The sequence below is a fragment of the Protopterus annectens genome, chromosome 1.part1, assembly GCF_019279795.1.
Source record: "Protopterus annectens isolate FY-2018-M chromosome 1.part1, PAN1.0, whole genome shotgun sequence".
NCBI classification, from domain to species: Eukaryota; Metazoa; Chordata; order Ceratodontiformes; family Protopteridae; genus Protopterus; species Protopterus annectens.
In genome coordinates this window covers 670,613,336-670,640,207 of record NC_056726.1, presented here as the reverse complement: position 1 = coordinate 670,640,207, position 26,872 = coordinate 670,613,336, and the positions used below count along the sequence as shown (strand labels likewise).

Below are 26,872 nucleotides of genomic sequence, written 5' to 3'. Positions count from 1 at the left end.
GCCTCCTTGCTGCCCTTCCGCAGCTGTCTGGTATTCTGCGGCAGTTCTGATGTACTGAGCATGCATATGCCTACGCAGTACATCAGAGCTGTGGGCAAAAGCAATGGAGAAAGCAAGATCTCTGTTGCTTTTTACAAACTGTTTTGCTATGTTAAATGGGTTTAACATAGCGAGACAGCTTTAAAAAAAGCAGCGGAGAATCTCCATTGCTTTTTTTAAAGCTGTCTCGCTGTGTTAAACCCATTTAACATAGCGAGATAGTTTTGAAAAAAGCAACGGAGAAAGCAAGATCTCCGTTGCTTTTTACAAACTGTCTCGCTATGTTAAACTCATTTAATATAGCGAGACAGTGTGAAGCAATGGAGATCTTGCATTCTCCGTTGCTGTAAAAAAAAAAGAGTTATAGTAATGGAAAAATTCCGGGTGACCAGACCTTTTTCCAGTACTATAACTCTGATTTACAATGTGCACGCTGACCAATCAGTGTGCACGTTTTTGAATATTAATGGGGGGTTATTGTATAATAGAATGTTTAGAACAGGGGATGTCTGTGTAATCAGAAATACATTGCTGGGTTTACTGTGCTAGGGTACACCAGTATGGTCAAGTGTCATTCTGCCTCCAAGGATGCACGCTTGCTGTTGTACCCTGGGAATATGCTTCAGTTGTAACATGGCTAACGTATGACATTCACTCTAAACATATTAACTTTTGTGTAGGTCACATTTTTAATGCATGGTGGTTGAAATTTAGCAAGAGTCTTACTTCATTATCGTAGTACAGTAGTACTTCTACTACTCTCTTGCAGGTGTTAGGATATATGGACAACTTTTTCTCCCGAGATAGCTTGGACTGTTTTATTGAACTTACAGGTAGGTATTCTTTCCATTCCTATGGTTCTGATCTACCATTTTCAGCTGGACAAATGTTTGAAATAAAAGCCCAGCTTCCATTTCTTCTTTTTATTAAAGATTAGTCTTTTTCTTTTCATAGGAGGCTACTAAGCTAATGGCTTTGGGACCTTTACAAGCCTAGCAAAGAGTTTATCCCCAAAAAAGAAACCTTAATCAGCACTTTTCATCCCTGTCAGTGATGGACAAAGGTGGAATCCCTGGGACAAATTTGTGGTTTCCAATCCACTCATCAAGTTTGCACTTGAAGAGGGTCAGCTAGGTACTCTGTTTGACATGTATAGGAAGTCTATTTCAGAGACGGGGTGGCCTCTGAGAGACATACCTGTCTCTCTGTCTCTTTTGGTGTCAGTCGTGGAACTGGTGTCTTACAGGCTATTAGGTCTGTTCAGTAAACAATTGTACACTTTATTTGCTCCCCCTTCAGACCCAAGCACAGTAATAAAAATTGATATTTTTGTCATAATTTCAGTGCAGTGACCAAAATATTATCCAATGGTATTTTAAAACTTCTTTCTGGCTGGTAACTGACGTAAATGGAGCTGAGCTCTGCCATCCCTTCCAGACTGGGTTCCCATCTCATGGCAGTAACAGAAGAAAAAAGATATGAGATAAATCATCACCAACATCTTGCACACAAGTAGATTTCTTCCTCTATCAGGATTGGAGAAAAAGGAGGGTCAGAGATCTAAAAACTTCCTCTTTGCAAGACTTGTACAAGTGAACTTGCAGGTGTCCTTGCAGGTTGCCATCATCAATCCAGGTCTTTGCCTGATCATCAAAGAACTCAGTGGTGACAGAGTCTGGATTCTAAGCACTTTGTATGGTTCATAAGTCCTACAGACATGCTAGATTCTTAAAAGTTCTTTCACCACATGTTGGCATGTTTGCTTAGCCTTGGAAGTACTTAGAGTTCTAGACGTTAAGCATCAGTCAGTCTTTTCCTTTTTTCCTCATGAGCTTTTATTTTCATTGGCTAGGATATAGGATGATGTATTATGCAGGTCTGATTTCCTGCATTCATTGTCTTTCAAGCTTAACCAGCCAATATATCAAATAGTACTGTAGGGTTTCATTGGACACCCACTATCCGTTCACCACGGTTGGTGTTTAAAGGTGCCAGTGTTTTGATGTTTGCAACTGTCTACTTCTGACAGTGATTGTACTCTTCCCAGTCCTGTGTGCTCAGTTCACCCAACAGAACATGATATACTGATGTTACATAGGTTAGTACTAAGCTAACTGCCCTTGCGAGCCATTTTAAGCCTAGCCAATTATCCCTTGTGAGACTCAAACCCTGCACCTTGTGTTTGTAAGGCAAACACCTTAACCATTAGGCCACCCTCCCACCATTTCAACAGTGCAAGAGGTCCTTGTGTTACTCTCCCCTCAACTAACACAGGACTTTTACTTTCACTTTTGCAGGTTTCCATGCCTGAACTTGCATCAGCATCAGTCCCCAACCTTTATAAGTTCTGTACTCTATAAATTTCCAAATTAATCTACCTCCTAATTCACATTCATCGACCCACTTGTCTGTAGGTGCACTGCAACCAAAAATACTACAGGGATCAAATATATTTCCTGCTATTAGCTTCATGTCCAGATTTCTTTTCCAGTAGCACTCTTCTAAGAAGAAAAGATAGAACCACCAATCACATAAGAATCCTGGTTCATCTTCCCGTCATCTGAGATTGCTAAGTCTTATGAGTTTTTATCCATATGCACATGGATAATGAGGTGGTGTCAGGCTCTCCATGTCTATCAAATAGTACATGGACTTTGGATAAATCTTGCAAGAAATTCAACAGCAGGCTAACTGCCCTCTGAAAAATCTCTTCTGCACAAAGTTGATCCATTGAGTTGTGTTTAGTTTATTTATTTTATTCATTTGTTAACGAGGTTCATAGGTGTGTACTAGGCTAATGGCCCTGGAGCCTTTACAAGCCTAGCCCATAGAAGTGCCCTGGCATCGTGCCGCCCGAGGTATGCCCACTGTTCGATAAAGTGACTTGTTCAGAGTCGCACAGTAGGCAAATTAAGATGGAAGGCAATAACCCTGTACCTTTGTCTACAGGAATCCGCTCATTAACATACAAGATCCTTAATCCTTTGTACTAACAATCAGTTACAAATAGAAGCAGACATCCGGAGGGGATACACACCTATGGAGAAAACCTTCAGTGGTCCTGTGTACATTGACTAGAGTAAAATTTGTATTTTGTCCAAATGAAACTAAGATGCTGACTAATAAAATAAGTGATCTGCATTTCTTAATTGTATTTCCACTTCTAGTTTGCACAAATTTGTACATTGCTGAATTTATGTCATTCTTATGCCTGGGGAGGGTTAAATACCTCTGATACAGTAGGCTGTGGCTTCACACTTTGGGAGAACAAATAGTTATCCCACTCTGTTCTTTTTTGCCACCAGCATAGTTCAAATATTGGTCATAAAATCATTATTAAGTAATAATACCTAACTTTTTCAAATGTTGTAAATATCTTTGCACTTCACCCTGTTGTGTGACCGTGGTCCTTGAAGCAAGTACCAGCACTTCAACCTAGCTACCTAAAAGTGAAAAAGCATTTATGTGTACCTCAGCTTACTTATGGTTGCTATGGAGGATACCTACCTTAGACATCAGCAGGGTTTCCTTGTGTGATAGTGAGTCAGTCCCCCAGTGATGTGAGAGGGTAAGGGTGTTGAATACCAGACAATGAGATTCTCCTCCATCTGAGTCTTCGTACAAGGCTGTCTCACATTACATTTTAAGTCAGGAGGAGGTCCTGTTACATAGCAAGAGATGTCATCTACCAAGCAGGAGAGTCACTAAAGACAGAAACCCTGTGTAGCAACCTTGTGGGTTGTGTACTATAGTGTCTTCAGTCCCTCATCAATGTTATCCATGTTAGAACTACTAAAACAAGCTCATACATGCCTACTTTTCTGAGGGGCATTGCAGTTAATTCCCCAGAATTTACTCTGTTTGTACTTTGGAACAAACAGTATTCTTATGTGGCTTCCCTGTGAGCAGGCAGAATTCAGTGGCTAGGGAAGAGTTCTTTTGTTCCAGAATGGGACCCTTAGATCTTGGGATAGTGGTAGACAGATTAAACACTGACTAATATGCAAGTATCAGGGAAGTTAAGAAAGCATATTTTGTAGCCTAACATATTCTAAAGGACATTTCTAGTCACTGCAGAGAGATCAGTGCACCACTTTGCAAACCATTAATGAATACATTACTTCATTTTCTAGCCTTTATATAAGCCGTGTGAAAGAACTTGAAGAGGTGCTGTGATTATTTATAGAAACAACAGAGGTTTAGTGAACTTGACACTTAATTCATAGGAGTTTCATGGCTATTTCTAATTACCATGTATGCCTTGTCAATAACCTGCTCCCTGAGCTTTACCTCCTTTCTCATTCTCAAGGAGGGTGGTATCATGTAATCTTGGGCTAAATATGAGACTACCCATTCAGTAGTCAAGGTTTAGTTTGAAGAAAGATATTTACGGAGTGCACCTCCAGGTATCAGATATTGCTTGTTTATATAATTCCAAAACCATGCTACATACAGTGCAATGAAAAAGTATTTGCCCCTTCCTGATTTCTTATTTTTTTGCATGTTTGTCACACTTAAATGTTTCAGATCATCAAACAAATTTAAATATTAAACAAATAGTAGACAATGATAACCCAAGTAAACATAAAATGCAGTTTTTAAGTGATGATTTTATTTATTAAGTTAAAAAAAAACTATCCAAACCTACATGGCCCTATGTGAAAATGTAATTTCCCACCTTGTTAAATCATGAAGTAACTGTGATTAATCACATTTTTGGGAAAGTTGAGTTCAATTTCACTAGCCACACCCAGGCCTGATTACTGCCAGACCTGCTGAATCAAGAAATCACTTAAATAGAACCTGTCAGACAAAGTGAAGTAGGCCAAAAATTCCGGAACAGATGAGAAACAAAGTAATTGACATCTATCAGTCTGGTAAAGGTTACAAAGCCATTTCTAAAGCTTTGGAACTCCACAAATGGAGAAAACATGGAACAGTGGTGAACCTTCCCAGGAGTGGCCAGCCTACAAAAATTACTTTAAGAGCGCAGCGACGACTCATCCAAGAGGTCACAAAAGAACCCAGAACAACGTCTAAAGAACTGCAGGCCTCACTTGCCTCAGTTAAGGTCAGTGTTCATGACTCAACCATAAGAAAGAGACTGGGCAAAAATAGCATGCATGGAAGAGTTCCAAGGTGAAAACAACTGCTGACCAAAAAGACCCTAAAGGCTCATCTCACTTTTGCTAAAAAACATCTTGATGACTTTTGGGAAAATATTCTGTGGACTGACAAAACAAAAGTTGAACTTTTTGGGAGGTGTGCGTCCCGTTAATCTGGCGTAAAAGTAACACCAACGTTTCAGAAAAAGAACATCATGCCAACAGTCAGACATGGTGGTGGTAGTGTGATGGTCTGGGGCTGCTTTGCTGCTTCTGGACCTGGATGACTTGCTGTGATTGATGGAACCATGAATTCTGCTCTCTACCAAAAAATCCTGAAGAAGAATGTCCGGCCATCAGTTCGTGATCTCAAGCTGAAGTGCACTTGGGTTCTGAAGCAGGACAATTATCCAAAACACACCAGCATGTCCACCTCTGAATGGCTTAAAAAAACAAAATGAAGGATTTGGAGTGGCCTAGTCAAAGTTCAGACTTGAATCCAATTGAGATGCTGTGGAATGACCTTAAAAAGGTGGTTCATGCTTGGAAACCCTCCAATATGGCTGAATTAAAACAATTCTGCAAAGAAGAATGGGCCAAAATTCCTCAACAGCGATGTGAAAGACTCATTACCAGTTATCGCAAACACTTGATTGCAGTTTTTGCTGCTAAGGGTGGCACAACCAGTTATTAGGTTTAGGGGCCAATTAGTTTTTCACATAGGGCCATGTAGGTTTAGATAGTTTTTTTTCCTTAATAAATAAAATCATCACTTAAAAACTGCATTTTGTGTTTACTTGGGTTATCTTTGTCTAATATTTACATTTGTCTGATGATCTGAAACATTTAAGTGTGACAAACATGCAAAAAAGAATAAGAAATCAGGAAGGGGGCAAATACTTTTTCATTGCACTGTACAAGGTATCAGATGGTTTTATCTTGACGCATACATGATGGTAAACACAATGGTATTGATATTTGACTTTTGTCTAATACAGCTAAAGAGATATTGAATATTATTTGTATACTGTTTATTTGTATTGTAATACTTTTCATATTTCTCTAAATATCTTATCATTCAGGTAACACAGACAGAACTGCATAACCTCATATGAAAGCTCACAGGTATATGAAGAAAATCCTTCTGTCAGTATATGTCTTATAGGTTTTACTAGGCTAATGACCACAAGGGTCTTTTTAAGCCTAGCCACACATCCCAAATTTCTGACAAGTTCTGATACCTTTGATAAATGAAAGCATGGGCCTAGGAAATGAACCATTTACAGGTTACATGTTTGCATCAGAGACATAGGTGCCAAACCAAGGATGAATTTCCAGTTTCCCATCCAGTTGTCCAAGTTGCACTTGAATTGGATTAGGGAGGAACTCTGATTCACATGGGTGGGAGCCTGTTCCATAGACTGGGTAGTCTGTGGGATACATCCCTCTCTCTTCAGCAGGTGCTATTTATATCACAGGCAAGGTTTAAGTCTTTACAATGGGTAATTCTGGTACTGTTTGTTTTGTGGATATGCAGGAAGTCCATCAGAGTGGGGTTTGACAATGCCCTGTATGCCATGCATAGATCTCCCCTCAAAAGCTTGTAGGAGATGGAATACAGGGATAAGGCCTTGAGGCAGTCTGCATAGGACATATTACTTACACCCTGTGTTCTTTTAGTGAGGAACCTCTGTGGACATTCCGTTTGTTGGACATGCCTGGTTAGGTACATACCAAAGGGGGCAATTGTTTTCAATGATAGGTCTGATGAATGCTAAATACAATGGAACAGTGACTTCCTTGGACTTAGATGCCATACCTTTGTTTATACGTTGTGCAACATAGAATGATTTCCTCACCACTGTAGACACATGGTGATCAAAGACCAGATTACTATCTATGTTTGTCCCTAAGTTCATGACTACTGGGTCTTCTCTAAGTGGTGTGTTGTCAATATGATAGCTACCAGGGATGGATGACTTCCCAAAGGATACTATTGTGCATTTCTTGGCATTTAGTTTTAGTCCATGACTCTGACACCAGTTCGTCTGTGTCAGCTAATCCAGGAGAACATTTGTGTCAATGTGAGATTCAACGACAGCTCCTAATTTGCAATCATCTGCAAATTTAGTCAGCCAGAGAACACTGACATTGGCCTTGACTTCTGAGAAGTAAATGTCAAAAAGGAGCGGTCCAAAGACTGATCCCTGAGGGATTCCACTTGTGACTGGCCTCTTTGTAGAGGTGGACTCCCCAGTTCTAACTTCCTGGGTCCTGTCTGCAAGCCGGTTGGCTATCCACCGGGTGACATACGGGTTTGTACCTAACCTCCTGAGTTTGTCAACAATGGCCAAGTGGAGTATTGTGTTGTTAAATGCCTTGGCCAGGTAAAGGTAGGCAGTGTGCATGATTTTGCCCTCATCCATTGCTTTGGTGACCTTCTCAAAGAAGTCCACCAGGTTGAATAGGCATGATCTGCCGTTGATTAAACCAGACTGGGTTGGGTCCAGTGTCTGGAGGTTTACTGTATCTCTGTTGATCATCTCCATGATAATTCTTTCCATGGCTTTACTTATAAGACTATTGAGACTTATGGGTCTGTAGTTTCCAGGGTCTGTAGATGGGCCACCTTTGCGCACAGGGATGACTGTAGCCTTTCTTCATTCATGAGGCACAAAGTGTGTTTGGAGGCTACAGTTAAATAGTAATTCCAGAGGCCCTGATAGGTCATGTTTCATGCTATTTAGAAGGCATCCTGGGATGTTGTCTGGGCCCATTGATTCAGTGTTCTTAGTCTTAGAGAGCACATTAAGGACCTGTTCCCTAGTGATGGTAGGGGGGGAGTTGTATTTGATATTTCCTGAGGGAAGGTTGAGGAGAAGAGAGGAGTAAAGCTGGAGCTAAATTGATCAGCCAGTAGGTTTGCTATATCTTCTTGCTCAGTATAGGTGGCTCCATTTACAGTGAGCTCTGCACACAGTTGCGTGTTGCCTTTGAAATTGCAGACATAGCTCAAGAATGCTTTGTGGTTGTCCTTGGCCTGGGAGGCCAAACTTACTTCAGATTTGGCTTTGATAGACTTTATTTGTCCTCCGAGTTGTTTGTTTAGTTTAATGAGAGTGCTTTTATCCTGATGGGTGTTGCACTTCCTAATTTTGCTTGAATGGTTACTGAGATATCATAATCTTTTTATACAACATTGCAAAATTAATATTCATAGCCTTTATTTTGGCTTATAAAATCCATTTAAAGCATCAAATTGAATGAATGCCACTAATGTCAAGACTAATATATTCCAAATAGTTTGCCATTTACAGTTTTCTTTTAGCACTTTCAGTTCCAGAGATAAGAATATTTGAACTGTAAGCTGATAACTTCATTTTTTAAAGGCTCAAGTCACACCCACTGGGAGTTAAAGGTGCACATTCAAAAGAACTGTACCAGAGGGAATGAGTTACCTGCAAAAGAAGTTTATTGCAGAGGATAGAGTAGTGATGGCTGTTGACTCTATCTTTTCAACACTTTCTTTTTATTTGCTGATGAAGTTTCATATCTCTTGTTTGAGTGTTAGCTGAGTTATTTGACATACAGTAGAAAGTCGCTTATCAAGTCAGTTGTCAGTACCAACCTTCCAAACTTTTCAGGTGGGAAAAATCCATAAAGTCTGAAAATGTAAACATTATATGTATTTGCCTGAACATGTTTTTTGAGCTTGTAGCCAGCTCGTGTATGAAAAATATTCTTTATTGCCCACTGGAATCACTGAATGGTTGAAAAGTGTATTCCTGCTTGCAGAAAAAAAAGATTGTAGAAGTTTTTTTACCCAGTTCAGTTATATGTTTGGTTATCTGAACAATTTGATTATCCAAACTACCCTAGGTCCCAATTAATGTGGGTAATCGACTCTCTACTGTACTGAGATATAGGGTGTCAAGGATTACTATATCTCTGATGGCACAGTACAGTAAACAAGACACAGATCACTCCCCAGGAATCCGTAAAACATAGAATGCAGGGACAGGGCTTGCCATTGTGAACTGTAGTTCCTGTGGTACAGGGTTTGATTCTGTCAGCCCTCATTGCCTCCTGTGTCATCTTTAGCAAGTCACTTTTATTTATTTATTTTATTTTACATTTGTTGACCAGGAAGTCCGACTGGACACATGCCCATTTTCAGCGGAGGCCCGTGGAGAAAAGCTCCATTTCCATACAGTAACAAGTTATTAAGAACAGTGGCATTAACATACAAAACTGGTGTGATAACATTAGTAAATATAGGCCAGTAAGCATAGGCTCATAGTAAGATATACAGTCAGAGGTATCTAGTCTTTAAGCATACAGTATATTGTAAGACTTATATACACTTAATTCATGCAGTAAATTGCAGACTTATACACATAGCATATATACAGTTCGTAGCAGGCTCATAGATACATTATGATGCAGTATGTGCTTATCAGTGCAGACAGTTACATACATTTGGACCAGAGACAGGGTGAGAAACTAGACTTGACGTTTGCCAGTGAATATAGATATTGCTTGTATGTCTGTCTTTACCCAGGGGTGAGACAGGAGCATAGCCAGTTATTCTTAAGGTGGCTTTTTAGTAGTTTGTTAAATTGTGTCGTTGAATTATTTGATGATAGGTGGGCAGGCAGGGAGTTCCAGAGTTTGGAAATGTAGAAGCTAAAGGGAGATTTTCCTGCCTCGTTGTTATGTTTGGTAACTTCAAGGAGGTTAAAGGTGCTTGATCTCAAGGTTCTTGCTATGGTGTGAGGATGTATAAGATTTTGGAGGGCTGGGATTTTTTCTGAGTGGTAGTATAACTTGTGTGCTAGTGACAGTTGATTGAGTTGAAGTAGTTGAGGGAACTCCAACCAGTTTCGTTTTCTGAGAGATTCACAGTAATGTGTTCTATGTGATGATTCTGTTGTAAATTTAGCTATCTTGTAGCAGGATTCAAGTTTTTGTAGTTCGGATTTACTGAGGTTAGTTAATACTGGGGATGCATAGAGGAAGGGTGGATAGTAGATGTGTCCTGGCTGTTGTGGTTTTGGAGAGCTTGGAAAGAAATTGCTTGTTGCGATAGAGCAGTCCCAGTTTTTTGTGAACTTCCTTTATAGTTTGGACAATATGCAAGTCAAATCTTAGGTGGTTATCTATTTCCACAACTAAAAGTTTGGTGTGGGTAGTTGGGGTAATAGCAGTTTTGTTATTAGAGGTGATAGTAAAGCTGTCTGTTTGGGGGGGAGGTTCTATAAGAGGTGAAGAGTAGTAATTTAGTTTTAGCTGGTTTAGAATAAGCTGATGGTAAGTGAACCAGATTTCAGCTAGTGAGAAGCATTCTTATGTTAGGGAGTGGAGGTGCTCAAGTGTTGGGGCGGCACATATGATTGTGGTGTCATCTGCATATTTAATTATTGTGGCCTTTGGTGTGGAGGATGAGAATTGATTGGTGAATATGAATAGAGTGAAGAGTAATGGGCCTAGGATGGAGCCTTGAGGGACTCCTATGGATACTGATAGTAGAGAGGATATTTGGTTCTGCCATTTCACTGCTTGTTGCTGACCTGATAGATGGCTCTTAAACCATGTGATGGAGGATAAACTGAGGTTTAGGGTAGATAGTGTATGGAGGAGTTTATTGCGGTTTACCATATCAAACACTTTAGATAAATTTAAGAATATGGCAGAGACTAGTTGTCCATTGTTTCTGTGTTGCTTTATGGTATTAGTGAATGCCATACGTGAGGTGATGGTACTAGGAAAGGGTCTAAAGCCATGCTGTTTTTTGGATAGCACATTGTTTTTTTGAAGGTAATCCATGAGTTGCATGTGAATGACCCGTTCTAGGATTTTTGATAAGTGTGATAAAATAGCAATAGGACAATAGTTGTTGAGTTCAAAGGAGTTATCTCCTTTGTGTAGTGGTGTGATATGGGAGGATTTCCATATATGGGGTACTTTGTGGTTGGAGAGAGGTCTGTTGATGAGGATTGCAACAGGGTAGGCCATAGCTGCTGCATCTATTTGGAGGTATTCTGCGGGTAGGTTAGCAGCAGCCAGGGTGGTGGGTTTGAGTTTTTAGAGGAGTTTTTGAATAGTTTTGATTGACACTGGCTGAAAGGTAAAGTGGGAGTTATTGTTTTGTGGCTCTCGTGGTTCATGTGCAGTTGGTATATTTGTTGAGGTAGGGAGACTGGTATTAAGTTGGTTATTGGCTAGGGCCTGGATTGTCTCAGTGAAGTATTTATTAAACTGGGACATTGCTCCTAGGTCACCCCTGAAAGGGGACTGTGTGCCCATTGGATCTACCTGGTTAAGAACTAGGATAATTATTATTGTTTTTATTATTATTATTATTACTATTAGCCATATGTGTGAGTGTACATGCGAGTGTGTGGTGTGGAAGAACTACAGCGGCAAGGCTAGCCACCTGTTGGTGTAAACAATGGCTATAGATTGTCACAGTTGAAGTGACACCCCAACCCCATATACAAAAATGAGAAAAAGTGGGTTGTGAATGGATGGATGGACTGAATCACATGCACATCGGTTAGGAAACTGATTAGCAATAATGTAACGTTTACACACATGAATATCCGTGTAATATGTGATTTGCTGAATCTTGTGTTGACCAATAATGTTTTTATTTTTCAGGATAAATATTATAGACAAGAAAAAAGTATAGCTATGGGTACACCGGTAGCTAATACCTATGCAAATACACTTATGAATATATGGGAGAAAGAATGTATATATACTCTCAGACAATGTGCTTTTAAACCAACTTACTTTTTGTGGACAACATATTTATTATATGGAAAGGAACACCATTGCCACTAGATTATTACATACTTACACAGTACTGTAGATTTTTTTTTTTTACTTTTAAGAAAGAAATACACTACTATAGCATAGACTTTTTAGATAACACTGTTAAGAAGATAGAGTCAGGACAAATAGAGCCTTTGCTCTGTAAGAAAGCACCCCTTTTATTTTTGACAACATCATAAAGGGACAAATGTTATGAGTGGCCAAGCTGAATACTCAGGATGGAAACATGGAGAGACAGTTACATGACTTTGTTAATGACTTTATAGACAGAGGTGACAACCCCAGTAAGTTACAAGATTGTATGACTAGTATTAGGAGGAATAGAGATGGTGGGGCAAGACCTATATTTTCAGACAAAGTAGAGCATAGAAATGATGCTGAAGGTTTGAAGCATCTAAGATGCATGTTAACACATGGTAGAAGAACAGAGGAAGTAAAAGTAATTATTAGAAAGCACTGGCAAATCTTGGGTAATATTCCCCAGTTAAAGGAATTAGAGAATGAGGGTCCGAATTTTGGTTTTTAGACATTTCACACTATTAAAAATAAATTATGTTATAAGGAAAAGATAAAGACTATTAGTAACAGGAAAAGTTATGGAAAAGTAATTTATCCAAGAACAAAATATATTTGCAAATATATATATATATATATATATATATATATATATATTTGTGTGTGTATGTATGTAAAATAAACAGAAAGTAAATTTTATGTCTAAGGGATATTTATGTGAAAAGAATATGCCAACTGTGACAGTAAAAATATTGTATATATGGCCAGATTGTACATCTCACAGGTGTTTTACCTAGGGAAAAAGAAAAGAAAATTAAAGGAGCATATAGGTGATCAGTTATTGGATATTTGGAGCTATAAAGTTTAAAATGCCCTATATAAGCATGTTATGGACACAGATACACAACATAGTTTTAAATTTGTGGTTTTACAATTTGTAGATAAACCACATTGGGGGGCATATTATTACACTTATTAAGAATATAGCTAGAACAGTAGATCTAGAGCACATAGTTATCCTGGCTGAAATGGTACTATTAGAATTAAACCTATACTGAAGGAATTTTGTAATCAAGTTAAATAGACTGTAGCTTTAAGAAGCAAAAATGGTTAATTAGTGAAGATCATGTGATTTTAAGAGTATGTATAGGTTATACAAATGTATTATGACTTTTTATTGCCTGATGAAACATTGTATGTGAATATTTTGAAGCTTGCATTATTAAATTCGTAATCTTTAGTCTCAACACTGGTTCGATATTTCTTCTTGTTTTTAGTACTACATTTGTTTTGGAATATCTGGATTTATCATCATCTACTACTGTTTTTACAAAAAAAAAAAAAAAAGTAGTATCCTAATGGATTTATGATATTCAGAAAATTTTGTAAGATTTATTGTTGATTGTAGCACACTGTAGGCACATAAGATTGATATTTAAAATAATGTTTAACAGAGTTGTCTGTCACCTCTGGTGTAGAGAGGTTAAACACTGACTATGTCCATGTGATCATAGGCTTGTGATTAGTGTCTCGGTTAGTGGAAAACGGAAAACACCAATAACAAGGGAGACCAAAATGATGAAGTGTGTGTCTGCATTGTGGATTGTGCATAAGATTGTGTTCCCTACTGGAGACTAGTATTCATTGACAGAGATAACAGTTGTCTCATTAGAGAGTGGAAAAGCAGAGGAACATGGCAAACTGAAGGTGTGGCAAACTTCCTTGCAGCAACTATTGCACATTATACTTGGTGATGTTACTTAGTATGCTGTAGGAGGCAGGACGTAAGCAGAAAATCCACACCGAAAACTGAAGGTAGACAAATCCTGGCTTGGCTCTTTCTTACTTCATGTAGCATGCTTACTTTTACCATGTTGAGCATATGGTTTACTCTGAGGGGGGACCCTCTCAGTGCAGGTCACATCAGGAGAGCTTTTGTAGCTGTGTGGATCAAGGAAGATGCTTTGATATGAAAGAGTTGGCTATAGAGACTTGATGTCACTGCTGGCTGAGAATAATATGCAACAAAAAAGATCAGAATAGCTGTCAGGTTTTTACAGATTAGAGACCTACATCTTGTAGTTCCTGTTAGTCTTGACTTTTAAGAGGCAAACATCAGTTATTTTAGAATGTGCATATGTTACACTGACCTAGCCATTCAGAAGTTTTTCCACCGGATGTGCAAAAAAATGATCTCCTCTTCCATTGATTATGAGAGTTTATTTTATTACACTATCTTGCCAGGCTTGAAGGAATTCAGAAATACTTCACTCTGAGACAGAATGATTTTGGAAAATGTTAATGTTCTTTGTTTAAAAATGGTATATCTGCTTCATTTGTTTTGATGGACTTGAGTATAATTCAGACCTATATCTCAGGAGTAGAGATTCGTTTATAACCAGTGCAGTATTTTCCAAAAGCAGGATTGACTATTATATTTATTTATTTATTTATTTTACATTTGTTGACCGGGAAAGTCCGACTGGACACATGTCCTTTTTCTGTGGAGGCCCAGGGAGAAAAGCTCCAACTACAATAGAATACAAGAAGAATAAAACAAAATGCATACAAATATGTTACAAAACATTATAATACAAGTCAATAAATATTAGGTAGTAATTCTATGCCATTACTTAGATGTAGTATGTACAAATCATTAAGGTAAGCAGCAATAATGCAAAGGTATTCAAGCTGATGTTTTATCAATAGAAGGTGATTAGAGTGATGCGTGAGTTAGATAAGAATTGAAGCTGGTTGTGGTGAAAGACTAGATTAGTTAGCCAGGAGTAGTGCAAGGACAAATCCATTTGCTATGGCGATAGTTTTTCAGGGCAGGTTTAAATACAGTTAGGGGTGATAGGGAGGTGAGATCAGTTGGTAAGACATTCCAGAGTTTACCAATGTAGTTTGAAAAGAGGCCATCTCCTGGTTGATTTTTGGTTATATGGGTTTGTATGTGTTTTTTGTTGGTGGATCTGAGAGTACTAGCAGTAGTATAAGGTTTGAGAAGATTTTGTAGGGTGGGTACTTTTTCAGGCTGTGAAAGGATTTTATGGGCCATTGATAGTTGAGTATAGTGTAGGAGCTGGGGAAGTTCTAACCAGTGGAGTTGCTTGAGTTCTAGGCATTGATGAGCTCTAGGGTGAATGTGTGGCAAATCTTGCTATTTTATTGTAGCAAGTTTCAAGTTTTTGTAATTCAGATTTCTTAAGGTTAGTCAGAATGGGGGCTGCATATAGTAAGGTGGAGAGTAGGTGGGTTTGTGCAATGCCTATTTTGGTGTTTGTTGTGAAATAGTTTTTATTTCAATATAGGATACCAAGTTTTTTATGTACTGTTTTACTGTCTGAGACATATGAATATCAAATTTAAGTTTGTGGTCAATTTCTATTCTAAGTAGTCTAGTGTGCTGTGAGGGGTTATGCAGGTATTGTTATGTGAGGTAATGTAGAAAGAGTTAGGAGAGGGAGCAATTTTATTAAGAGAGAATATTAATAGTTTTTTTTTTTTTCGGGTTAAAGATTCGATTGGCATTTGTTAGCCAGGATTCAACTTCTTGAAAGGCTTTCTGAGTTAGTGTCTGACGTTCAGGTGAGGAGTGTGCAGAGCAAATCACAGCTGAGTCGTCTGCATTTTGGATGAATGATTGTGAGATGGAGGTTATTAGTAAATATAGTGAATAGGAGTGGGCCTAAAATAGAGCCTTGGGGCACTCCAAGTTCAACTGGTAATAGGGGTGATAGGGTCTGTTGCCATGAGACTGCTTGTTGGCGTCCAGTGAGGTAATCGTTGAACCATACAAGAGTGGAATTAGAGAAGTGAAGGTATGAGAGTGTGCTAAGCAGGTTAGTATGGGAAACCATATCAAATGCTTTTGACAGGTCCAAGAAGATAGAGGAGGCAAAGCGATTGTTGCTTCTGTGAAGATTGATGATGATAGTAAATGACAGTAGTGCAGTTGCAGTGGAATGGGCTAAAACTGTGTTGGGTATTGGTTAGAAGTCTGTTAGTAAGTAGGTAGTCTGTGACCTGCATATGAATAACTCTTTGTAGGATTTTAGAGAGTGGTGACAGTATTGCTATTGGTCTACAGTTATTGAGATCTGTAGATGAGTCGCCCTTATGAAGGGGAATAATGTATGCAGTTTTCCAGATGGATGGGATCTGGTGTTCAGCTATTGATCTGTTGATTAGTATTGATATAGGGTATGCTATGCCGTCAGCAGTAAGCTTAAAGTATTCTGCGGGTAAATTGGTCTCTAGAGTAGTGGGCTTTAGTTTTTTCTGGAGTCTTTTGATGGTGTCAGTTGCTACTGGTTGCAGTGAGAAGGTAGATGTGATGTTGGGTGTTTGGGAGGAGGGCATGTTTGTTGCTGGAGTTTGATTTTTACCTAGCTCTAGGATGGTTTCTGTGAAATATTTGTTAAGAGTGGCTATGCTGTCTGAGTTATTGGTGGAGGTGGGGGAAGGGGATCCTGTTTTACCTGGGTGTAGGATATTATTTATTGTGGTCCAGAATTTTTGTGGGTTATTGTGGTGTTTGGTTTGTATTTCAGTATAGTAGTAAACTTTATCTGTTTTTGTTTCTTAGTTTTATTTCTAAGTTCCTGATAGGGTTGATATGTGATTTGGGACTTGTTTTCCAGGAAGTCCAAGCCTTATCCCTAAGCCTGAGGAGGTTTAGTGTTTCCTTCTTTAACCATGGGGCATAGTTAGATTTTACATTTACATATCTAATTGGTACCTGTATGTCTAGAATGGCAAGGAAATTAGTGTTAAAGTACTTTACTGCATCTTGTAGGGGTAAGAGCTTTAAAGGTTGCCCAGTTACAATGTTTGAGTATTTCTGTAAGATTACAGGGGTTTAGTTGCTTTTTCTTAATTGTAGTAGAATGGGTTGTTTAGATTGCATTGTTTTCTTCCTGATCAAATAAGTGGGAAAATTATCACTAAGGCTGTCTGGTAGACAGCCTGAAAGGGGGAATAGGGTTGGCATATTAGTTAACATCCAGTCTAGAGTGGAGTGTCTGAAGTTTTATTCATTCTAGTGGGTCCGTGGATGAGTTGAGAGAAGCCATGTAGGTTAATATGTGTTTTGGGGTAAGTGAAATTACAATCTGCTCAGTTTGTATTAAGGTCCCCCATTATAAGTGTTTCATGAGGTAGGTTATCGCAACACCAGTGTAATCCATTTTCTAGCATTGGAATATTATCTCCTGGTGCATTTAAAGAGCTATTATATATATATATATATATATATATATATATATATATATCTATTATTAGGGTTGATTTTTAGTTTTGTGTACAATATTTCTTGAGTTTTAAGGTTATTTCAGATACTGTTTCTATGGTGAGGTGATTTTTGTAGAGTAGAGCTACTCTACCTCCTCTTTTATTTATCATATATATATATATATATATATATATATATATATTATTAGGGTTGATTTTTAGTTTTGTGTACAATATTTCTTGAGTTTTAAGGTTATTTCATATACTGTTTCTATGGTGAGGTGATTTTTGTAGAGTAGAGCTACTCTACCTCCTCTTTTATTTATCCTATCAGAGCACATAATATTATAGCCTGGGGGGTAGTATGTCATTACTATTGGTGTTGTGATTTAACCAGGTTTCTTAATAGAGTAATGTCTGGTGAGTAGAGGGCTAAGTTAGCATGGAGCTCATGAATGTTGTTATTTATACTTCTGATGTTCACATTCAGTATAATAATGTCTGTTTTGTCTCTACTGGGAATGCTTGTTGTTAGATAGCTGTTTTTTTGCTGGTCGGGGTGGGGGGTTTTGAGGTTGGGAGATGGCTGGTTGGGCCAGGCTTTGGATGTACATCTCCACACAGGATTCATTTGGATGCAGTTTGGACACTATGTTTAAGGTAGTTGGTAAAGTTTTTGTCATATTTTAAGGAGATGGTGGGTATGTTTGAGTATTGAGGTTGAGGCAGTTTAGCCTGGGTAAGGGTTGTATAATTAAAGATGGAGCTGTTAATATAGATGTTAGCTGGCATGAAGGTGATAGGATGTATATTAGATGTGGAATGAAAAGGAAGGGGGTTGGGAATACTTGAGTGATAGGAAGTGATTATAGTTGTTATTATTAGTAGATTTACTGGGGCCATTAGGATGAGTATCTGATACAATGGTTTATTGTGTACTAGGTATGGCATGAGTTTGCCTGATTTAGAAGGGTGTTTGGGAGTGTCCATTTAAGGTAGAATGTGGGACTGTTACTTTTAGTAAATGGAGTGGTATGGATGTGATAGTTTTGATACAGAAAAGGAAGTTCATCAGAGCGTAGTTAGAGCGGTAGGAATTATCTTATTTATTATGGTGGAATATTTGTGGGAGTGGGGGGAGGTATTATGGCAGAATGTTTGTGGTAGTTGAGGTGGTGGTATGGAAGAAGGCTATAGGGTGGAGTGGGGGGAGTTGTATAGGAAGGTAGGTGTGATTGGAGGAAGTTTATGGCCTTTTGGGTATAAACCTAGGGAGAGCAGGGATGGGTGAGAAAAGGGGTAGAGGAGCAGAGTGGAGCCCGAGCAAAGTGGAACCCAGTTCTCAAGAAACAGAGAGCTATTTTTCAGGTGAGGACTATATTATACAAGTGTAATGCAGAGTGACTATTTTAAAAATAAACAGAGGGAATTTGTAAAAGTAGATAGGGGAGAGGGGAAGATACAGGTAGCTTGGGGTAATACTATTATAGTTTTATAGTTTTTAGTCTTTTTGTGGTAAAAGGAAGAGCCTAAATACTAAGCAAATGTCGGTAGTGCCAAACAGCTGACACCCAGATTATGGCAAGAGGTAACCGTTATCAGCTCAATTTTAATAGCTCTTTATGATCTCAACAAAATTAGCAGAGCAACAGTTCTAATTCCAAGCTAAGTGATACGCAAAGTTATGGGTTTAACATCCAAGTCTTTTCAGTGTTTTTGTTGTCTGCTGCTTCTATCCAGGTTCCGATTAGTTGTTATCTGTTGTTGGGAGCACTGTTAAGAATCCTGCAGGTACAGCGCTGCTCAATGCAAAGTCTGGGACTTAGAAACTAAGAGAAAAAGGAAAGAGATAGGGTGAATGTGAGGGAAGTATAGAGGAATACAGTCTTTGTACAACAGAGACAATAGTTAAGATTCTAAGTAGTTTGAGGTCAGTTTGATTAGCAGACACAGACTCTAATGTAAGCATAACATTTCCAATTACACACTTAAAGCAGTAAAGACAGCAATGAGTATCAGCTACACATTAAAAGCAGTTAATTTAGTAATACAAGGTATCAATGTATGCTCGTCACAACTAAACATTTTCAGTGATGTAACTAGTTACGAAGAACTCCAAACTCGTGGCTAATACATCAGGATGCTAGAACTGCATGTATTCACTGCTTTTTAACACTATACTCTCATATGAGTGCTAAAATCTTGTAAAAACTGTTATAACTCAGTTTGCTTGACTCATAGCAGTTTAGTTATTTCCAATGTAATCAACCGCAGTAAAGTTAAACACGCGCTAAATATGTACTGCACATCTTTGCTACCATTTAACTCTGTATTCCCGTAGGGGTGATTTTAATCATGTAACAAGCTATAACTCAGTTTCTTTGTCTCATAACAGCTAGGATATCTCAAATGTAGTCAGTTGCAGTAAAGCTAAACATGCGGTAAGATGTACTGCGCGTATTCACTACCATCTAACACTATAGTCCCATTTGGTGCTATAATCATGTAACAAGGTATATCTCAGTTTGCTTGACTCATGAAAGTTAAAATATGCCAAATGTAATCAGTTGCAGTAAAGCTAGGCACGTGGTAAGGATATACAAGACCATACATGCGTATATGCACTATAAACAGCTACAGTTCACTATGTTGATAACCTTCACAGCACAGTCACATATGAGTAATTGTGTCGAACTAAAGGCAAGTAAAAAAAAAAAAACAGTACAGGATGCTTAACACAATGCAAAGAGATAAAAAACAGCACAGATTTCTTACCGAGAGGTTACTGTCACTGCGGGGCGAGCAGCTGTTATGGCAATTTAAAAATGGCGCCAGGGGTTTATGAAAGCTCTGGCAGGCCACTAATGGATAGGAGGAGGGTGAAGGAATAGCCAATTGGAAGATGTGCTGGAGCCATGGCCCGGTTCTCAAGAAACAATCAGATAGTTTTAGGTAAGGAATACTATTATAGTTTTTAGTGTTTTTTGTGGTAATGTGGTATGAGTTCAGTAAACTTTGATATGGGCTATCTAGCCAAGCTACAGTTTTCAATGTGCGATACCTTAAACTTCCTGTAATAGAGGCCTCTGGATATATGCATTTGACCCCTAAAGGACATCGTGTTTTAGTTATATGGCTTCTGATGTCTGTGACTTTTTAATCAAATGTTATATAGCTGAAACACTTGATGTCTTTGAGCGTTCATTTGCATGTATACCATGGACTTATATTACAGGAGGTTTAAGGTATCACACAGTTAAAACCCCTAGCTTGGTTAGGTTTCTCTTGTAGTTTTTACTAGTTAGTTTGTTTGTATGACCTTTTTACTGTTTGGTTTTGATATGGGCTATGACATAACTCTGACATCATTTTCTCCAAGGCTGTTTTCTGTATTCTTATCCATTATGAAATCTTCATACCTTTGACATTAGTTTCTCTAAGGTTGTTTTCTGTGTTCTTCATCCATTATGAAATCTTATAATCTTGTCACTGTCTTTCTTGAAATGTCAGGATTTGTAGAACATGTAGAAGATGTGCAGAAACGAACAAGTGTGCCTGTTCATTTGGTATTCATTTTGGAAGAACAGTATGGAGAGTATAACACAGAGGGCTTATTACTATAGAAAAAAGCTATCTTAACTGTAGCTCTGTAATACAGTGTGTAATGCAGAAACAGTCTACTTTATATCACCATTGATGTTCTTCGTGTTTCACTGTTGCAGTCATTACATTTGGGTTATCTGCTTGCAGGTTGCCCTCAGTCGGCCTTATTAACAAAGTCTTGGGTCCTGTGTCGATTGCTATCCCTTCTTCCATGACGTCAGGTCGTCAGGGGTATAAAACATGCAGCTGACGCCATTACATTAGTCTTTCTTGCCGTGCGGTGCCTGAAGCAGAAGCAGTTCGCAAGTGCCGGTCGGCGGACTCCTGAAATTTTCGTTTTCGAGTTTTAGAACCTAAGTCTTCAATTATAGCTAAGTACCCCATTGGGGAAACTTTTTCTTGCTCCTTACCGATGTCAGTAAAAGTTAATAGAATTACTTGTGGAAAGCAAATACCTCATAAAGATTTTCATTCTTACTGTATTCCTTGCCTAGGCCTGACCACGACGTACCTTGCTGTCGGTTTTGTGCTTTATTTAATCAGTGCACTATCCGTCGTCAGTATATTTTCACCTGTAAATATTTCGGTTCTCGGTTTAATTATCCAGAAATGTCCTCGGTTAGCCATCTGACTACAGGGATTCCGAAAAAACGCAAAGATAAAGACAGAGACAGGCCACCAAGGTCCAAAACTTCCGATGGTGCTTCTCCTAAGCCAGTTCACTGGTATTCAGTGAGGCACTTTCGCAGCCCCTGATACCCGCTACTTCTGATTCACAGGCCTCTACTGAGACCCATTCGGAGTCCGGAATGCCGCAAGATGCTTCAACTATGGAACCCGCGGATGTCTCTACCTTGGATGGGTGTGGAGCCGCTGTGCAGGCACCAGCTTCTGAGGGTGTATGCAGGCCTACGGACTTGCATATTAAATCGATGCGTCCTTCATTACTTAGGCCTAAATCTCGATCCATGTCTAAAAAAAACCAACACCCAGGACACAAGCTCAGGCCTCTATGCGTAAAAAACAAATGATAAGATTGGATGAAGATCTAATAACTCTAATCGGGGTAGCCAACCCCCCCATCTAAGAGGCCTAGGACTGAGGTTGATTATGAATCTTCTGATCAGGATTCTGTTTTTCCTGACTCTTCTGATGATCTGGATTTGCCCTTACCTACTTATGAGGATTCTGATGCAGAGGACTCTATTCCCTCTGCTTTCCCTCCGGAGGATTTTTCTTTTGGGGAAACCTTACATACTGTAAGGGAGCATTTCCACTGGGAAAGCCTGGATTTTTCTGATTCAAAAAAGAGGCCTAGGGATTTCCTTCTCCTACCACAGCATAGGCGTTTAGCTATTCCTCCTTTACTAGACATTGTTGATGATGCTTTCTCGGAATCTAGTTTGGCCCCTGATTCCCTGCCTCCTGCTCCAAGAAAACCTGACAGATACTACAGGGTCCCTGAGTCCCACAAGTTCCTTTTCAAAAATCCTGTTGCAGATCCCAAAGACTATTTCACAGGGCCCAAGGGCATTAAGGCTTCTAGTGCTAAAACTCCTACCCCTTCTGATAGACTCCAGGGTGCTGGATAGATGGGGTAAGAAGGTTTACACTTCTGCAACTTTGGCCATTAGGGCTTTAAACTGCCAGTTTCATATGTTAAAATATCAGCAACATGTTATTGGACTGCTTAAATAGAAAATGATGTTGATTCCTGACTGTGTGGAAATAAAGAATTACAGAATTTAATCGAACAAGTTAGAAAACATACTTTGCAATGTGGTTTTGATTCATTAGAGGCCTCTTGCAGGGCTGCTGTTACTGGGTCTGTGCTCAGAAGGCATGCTTGGCTTAAGGAGCAATATTTGCCTGATCATGTTAAAGCTAAATTGTTGGATGCTCCTTTGAATCAGGACCGCCTGTTTGGCAACAAGGCTGAGGAAGTTCTTAAAAAGATGGAAGATAAAGCTAAATCTATGCAAACTGTTAAAGATTTTTTACAAGTTCAGCCTCTTAGATTTAGTAGGCACTGGCCCTCTAAGAATTGGTCCTTTTCAGCCCCTTCCAGGTCTTCTCAAGCCAAACCCAGACACAGCAAAAACCCCAGGTTTCAGTCCCAGGGGACTCGGAGAACTAAGCAGTGGGGGCCTCCACTTCCAAGTCTGGGAATAATAATAAATCCTCCCTATGGTAACTGTCTCAATGACTTCCTTTTAAAATTTCCAAGCACTTATCAACTGACTGCCCCTTTGGGGGGAAAGATTGCTCTTCATGCAAAGAAGTGGGAACTCTTTACCCAGGACAAATGGGTTTTAAATATAGTGTCCCAGGGATACAGATTTCACTTCCACACGTTGGCAATAACAAGTGGGTGGATGGACCTACCCCCAAATCAGTGGGCAGAGGCCCAAAAACAAATACTTTCTCTCTCAAGCATGGGGGCTATTCAACTGGTACCAGAAAAGGAAAAGGGGCAAGGTTTCTACTAGAAACTTTTCCTGGTACCCAGAAAAGACAATTCATGGCGTTCTGTCCTGGACCTGTCTACTCTAAACACCTTTTTAGAGATTCCAAAATTCAAGATGCTGACTCTTCACCAGTTACTTCCTATGCTAGGCAAAGATGCCTGGTTGGCAACACTAGATTTAAAAGAAGCATATCTGCACATCCCAATCAGGGAATCTTGCAGAAGATACCTACGCTTCAAAGCAGGCTACATGCACTATCAGTTTTCTTCACTGCCCTTTGGCTTATCTACTACGCCCAGGGTATTCACAAAGTGCCTCGCTCCAGTTATTGCATTTTGCAGGCAAAAAATATTCAAATATACCCATTCCTGGACGATTGTCTAATACAGGCAGAAAGCCAGGACATACTTTTGAATCATCTGGCCTTTGTAAAAAGGGTTCTAACTTGTCTGGGGTACACCATAAACGAAAAGAAATCACACCTGGCACCCTGTCAACCAATTATATTCCTGGGAGCAAGATTTAATACAACTTCCCAGATGGCTTACCTCACGCCAGAAAAGCAAATTCATTTGACAACCTACTTCAAACAAGTGGCCACAAAAACCCTGCTATCTGCAAGACAAATACTGCAAGCCTTGGGGTTCATGGCCTCCTGCATTCTTCTAATTCCATATGCAAGACTGCATATGAGGAAACTACAATGGTATCTAAAAAGCCTATGGTGTCAACATTCTCAAGACCTAGAAACAATGATTCCTATCATACCTTGCCTACGCCTAGAGTTCCATTGGTGGGCAGAGGCCTGCCACCAAAACAAGGGACTACCTTTCACACCACCCCCTGCCACCCAAACCCTAACAACAAATGCATCAGACTGTGCATGGGGGGGCTCACCTGGCAGGGAAGTGCATTCAGGGCAAATGGAACCCAAGTCAAATGCACCTGCATATCAATCAAAAAGAAATGTTAGCTGTACAAAATGCTCTGACAGCCTTCAAGGACCACATTCTTCCAGGACAATTAATGGTAAAGACGGACAACACCACTGTTATGTGGTACGTAAACAAGTAGGGAGGTACACATTCTTGCCCCCTCTGCAGACTAGCCATGGCATTGTGGAACACAGCCTTGAGCTACCAAGTGCACCTACAAGCTCAATTCCTGCCAGGAAAATTAAATACACTGGCAGACGGACTAAGCAGAAACTTCATGGACCCACACGAGTGGAAACTGGAACCAAGGATTTTTAACATGTTGACAAGCAAGTGGGGGAGCCCAGATATAGACCTGTTTGCCTCTCCCCATAACTACCAATTGGACAAATTTTGCACAATGACTCCCTACAAACAAGCCTGGAAAGTGGATGCTCTGTCCTTCAGCTGGAAAAACGTATCGGTCTATGCCTTCCCCCCTCTGCATGTGCTGTCCAAACTGCTACTAAAGATCAAACAGGACAAACCAAGGATGATTTTGATTGTACCAAACTGGCCGCGCCAACACTGGTACCACCTCCTGCGCAGTGCGTCACGGTTATCACCATGGTACCTGCCTCAGACTCCTTCCTTGCTGTCTCAGCAGGAGAACCAGATTCTGCACCCTCAGCTTCCAACACTGAACCTTGCAGCCTGGCTAATTACTTAATCTCTCCTTTACCATCCCTCAGCAAACCTGTGATGGATATCATTTTAGAGGCAAGTAGGCCTAGTACTAGGAAAATCTTATGCTGAAAAATGGAAAAGATTATGTGCCTGAAACCAGTCTCAAGGGATGAGCACAGCAGTGCCCAATTTACCTCAGATTTTACAATACTTAACTGAGATGCTTCACAAGGGCCTGCCATTTTCCTCCATTAAAATCCACACCTTAGCCATTTCAGCTCATTGTAACACAGAACCTCCCCTCTTCTCACATCCACTCCTCAAGCAGTTCCTCAGAGGGGCCAAAAATTTGAGAACACCCAGGCGAGCTCCAACCCCAGCCTGGGACCTTAACTTTGTCTTGGAGAAACTCACTCTACCTCCTTTCGAGCCAGCTGTTACTGCAGACTTAAAATTCCTTTCTTGGAAAACAGCTTTCCTTTTAGCAATCACTTCAGCTAGAAGGGTATCTGAATTACAGGCCCTTATGGCAGTGGAGCCTTTCATCATCTTTCATGCGGACAGGGTGTCCCTCAGATCCATTCCATCCTTGATGCCCAAGGTGGTATCCAGTGTACCTCTTAACCAGTCCATTCATTTGCCAACCTTCTTTCCCAATCCACAGAATAAAGGGCAACAGATACTGCATTCCTTAGATGTGCACAGACAACTTAGATTCTACTTGGACAGGACTAAACCTCAAAGGAAATCTGAACAACTGCTGGTGGCATTTGCTGCAGGGGCAGAAGGGAAGGCTGTTTCAAAGCAAACCATTTCTAAATGGATAAGCCATTGCATTCATTTCTGTTATAAGCGCCATGGAAAACCTATCCCCCAGGGGATCAGACCTTACTCCATCAGGACTGCATCTAAGTCTACAGCCTTTCTCAGAGGTGTCCCTACCAGGGACATCCTAGAAGCTGCTACCTGGAGTTCTGTACATAGTTTCACCAAGCATTATCATTTGTCACTTTTCTCTAAAGCCAGAGCTGGCTTTGCCACTGCAGTCTAGCAAGGCCTTCTAGCTGGCCCTAATGCTATCTGAATTCCTCCTCCCAACCATAGCTTTGGGAATCTACCCAAATGTAATGACTGCAACAGTGAAACATGAAGAGCATAGTACAGTTGTGTACACTTACCATAAATGTAGATGTTCGAGTGTATTCACTTTTGCAGTCCTGGTTACCCTCCCTCCAGCCCCCCTAACTTCTTTTGGCTGTACCTCTACTTTCCTTTACTATGCTTAAAAGCCTTTTTGGTGTATTTGCTTTTTTGTTGGAGGTATATCTTTGTGCTTTTATGTTTAATTGCTTCCCATTAGGGGGGCACCTGACATCTGGGGCAAGAAAAACTGATGTAATGGCATTGGCTGCATGTTTTATACCCCTGACGACCTGACGTCATGGAAGAAGGGACAGCAACCGATGCAGGACCCAAGACTGTGTTAATCAGGCTGACTGAGGGCAAACTGCAAGCAGATAACCCGAATGTAATGACTGCAAAAGTGAATACACTCTAACATCTACATTTATGGTAAGTGTACACAACTGTACTTTATGGCTACATCATTTCTTTATGTTTGTATACAAAGTGACCATTCAGCAGTCTTAAGAATCCAGTATAATGGATTTTTTCGTTAGTCACTACATTTTTTTTGGGGGGGGGGGGGTTATCTTTGACCCCCCCCACCCACACACACACGCACACACTATTTTCTTCAGAACCAACTTAACTCTCATCTACTACAGAAAAAAAATACTAGGGTTCAAGAAAAGTGGAGTGCAAACTGTCCACAACCGCATCATTAGGAAGGCAGAAATATTCAAACAATAATCTGAATTATACTGCCTAACTGCATTCTCAGTCCAGCCTGAATTACTGAACAGGAATATTTTGGTTAATGTTAATGTTTTGAGGGAAGCCCTAAAAT

General features: G+C 39.7%; 1 protein-coding gene across 1 annotated transcript in view; it reads left to right on the top strand.

Annotated features, from left to right (window-relative positions):
- The window catches only part of IL11RA (interleukin 11 receptor subunit alpha), a gene marked incomplete in the record, with an annotated part of 3,068,236 nt that overhangs the window by 2,450,867 nt on the left and 590,497 nt on the right, over nt 1–26,872 (top strand).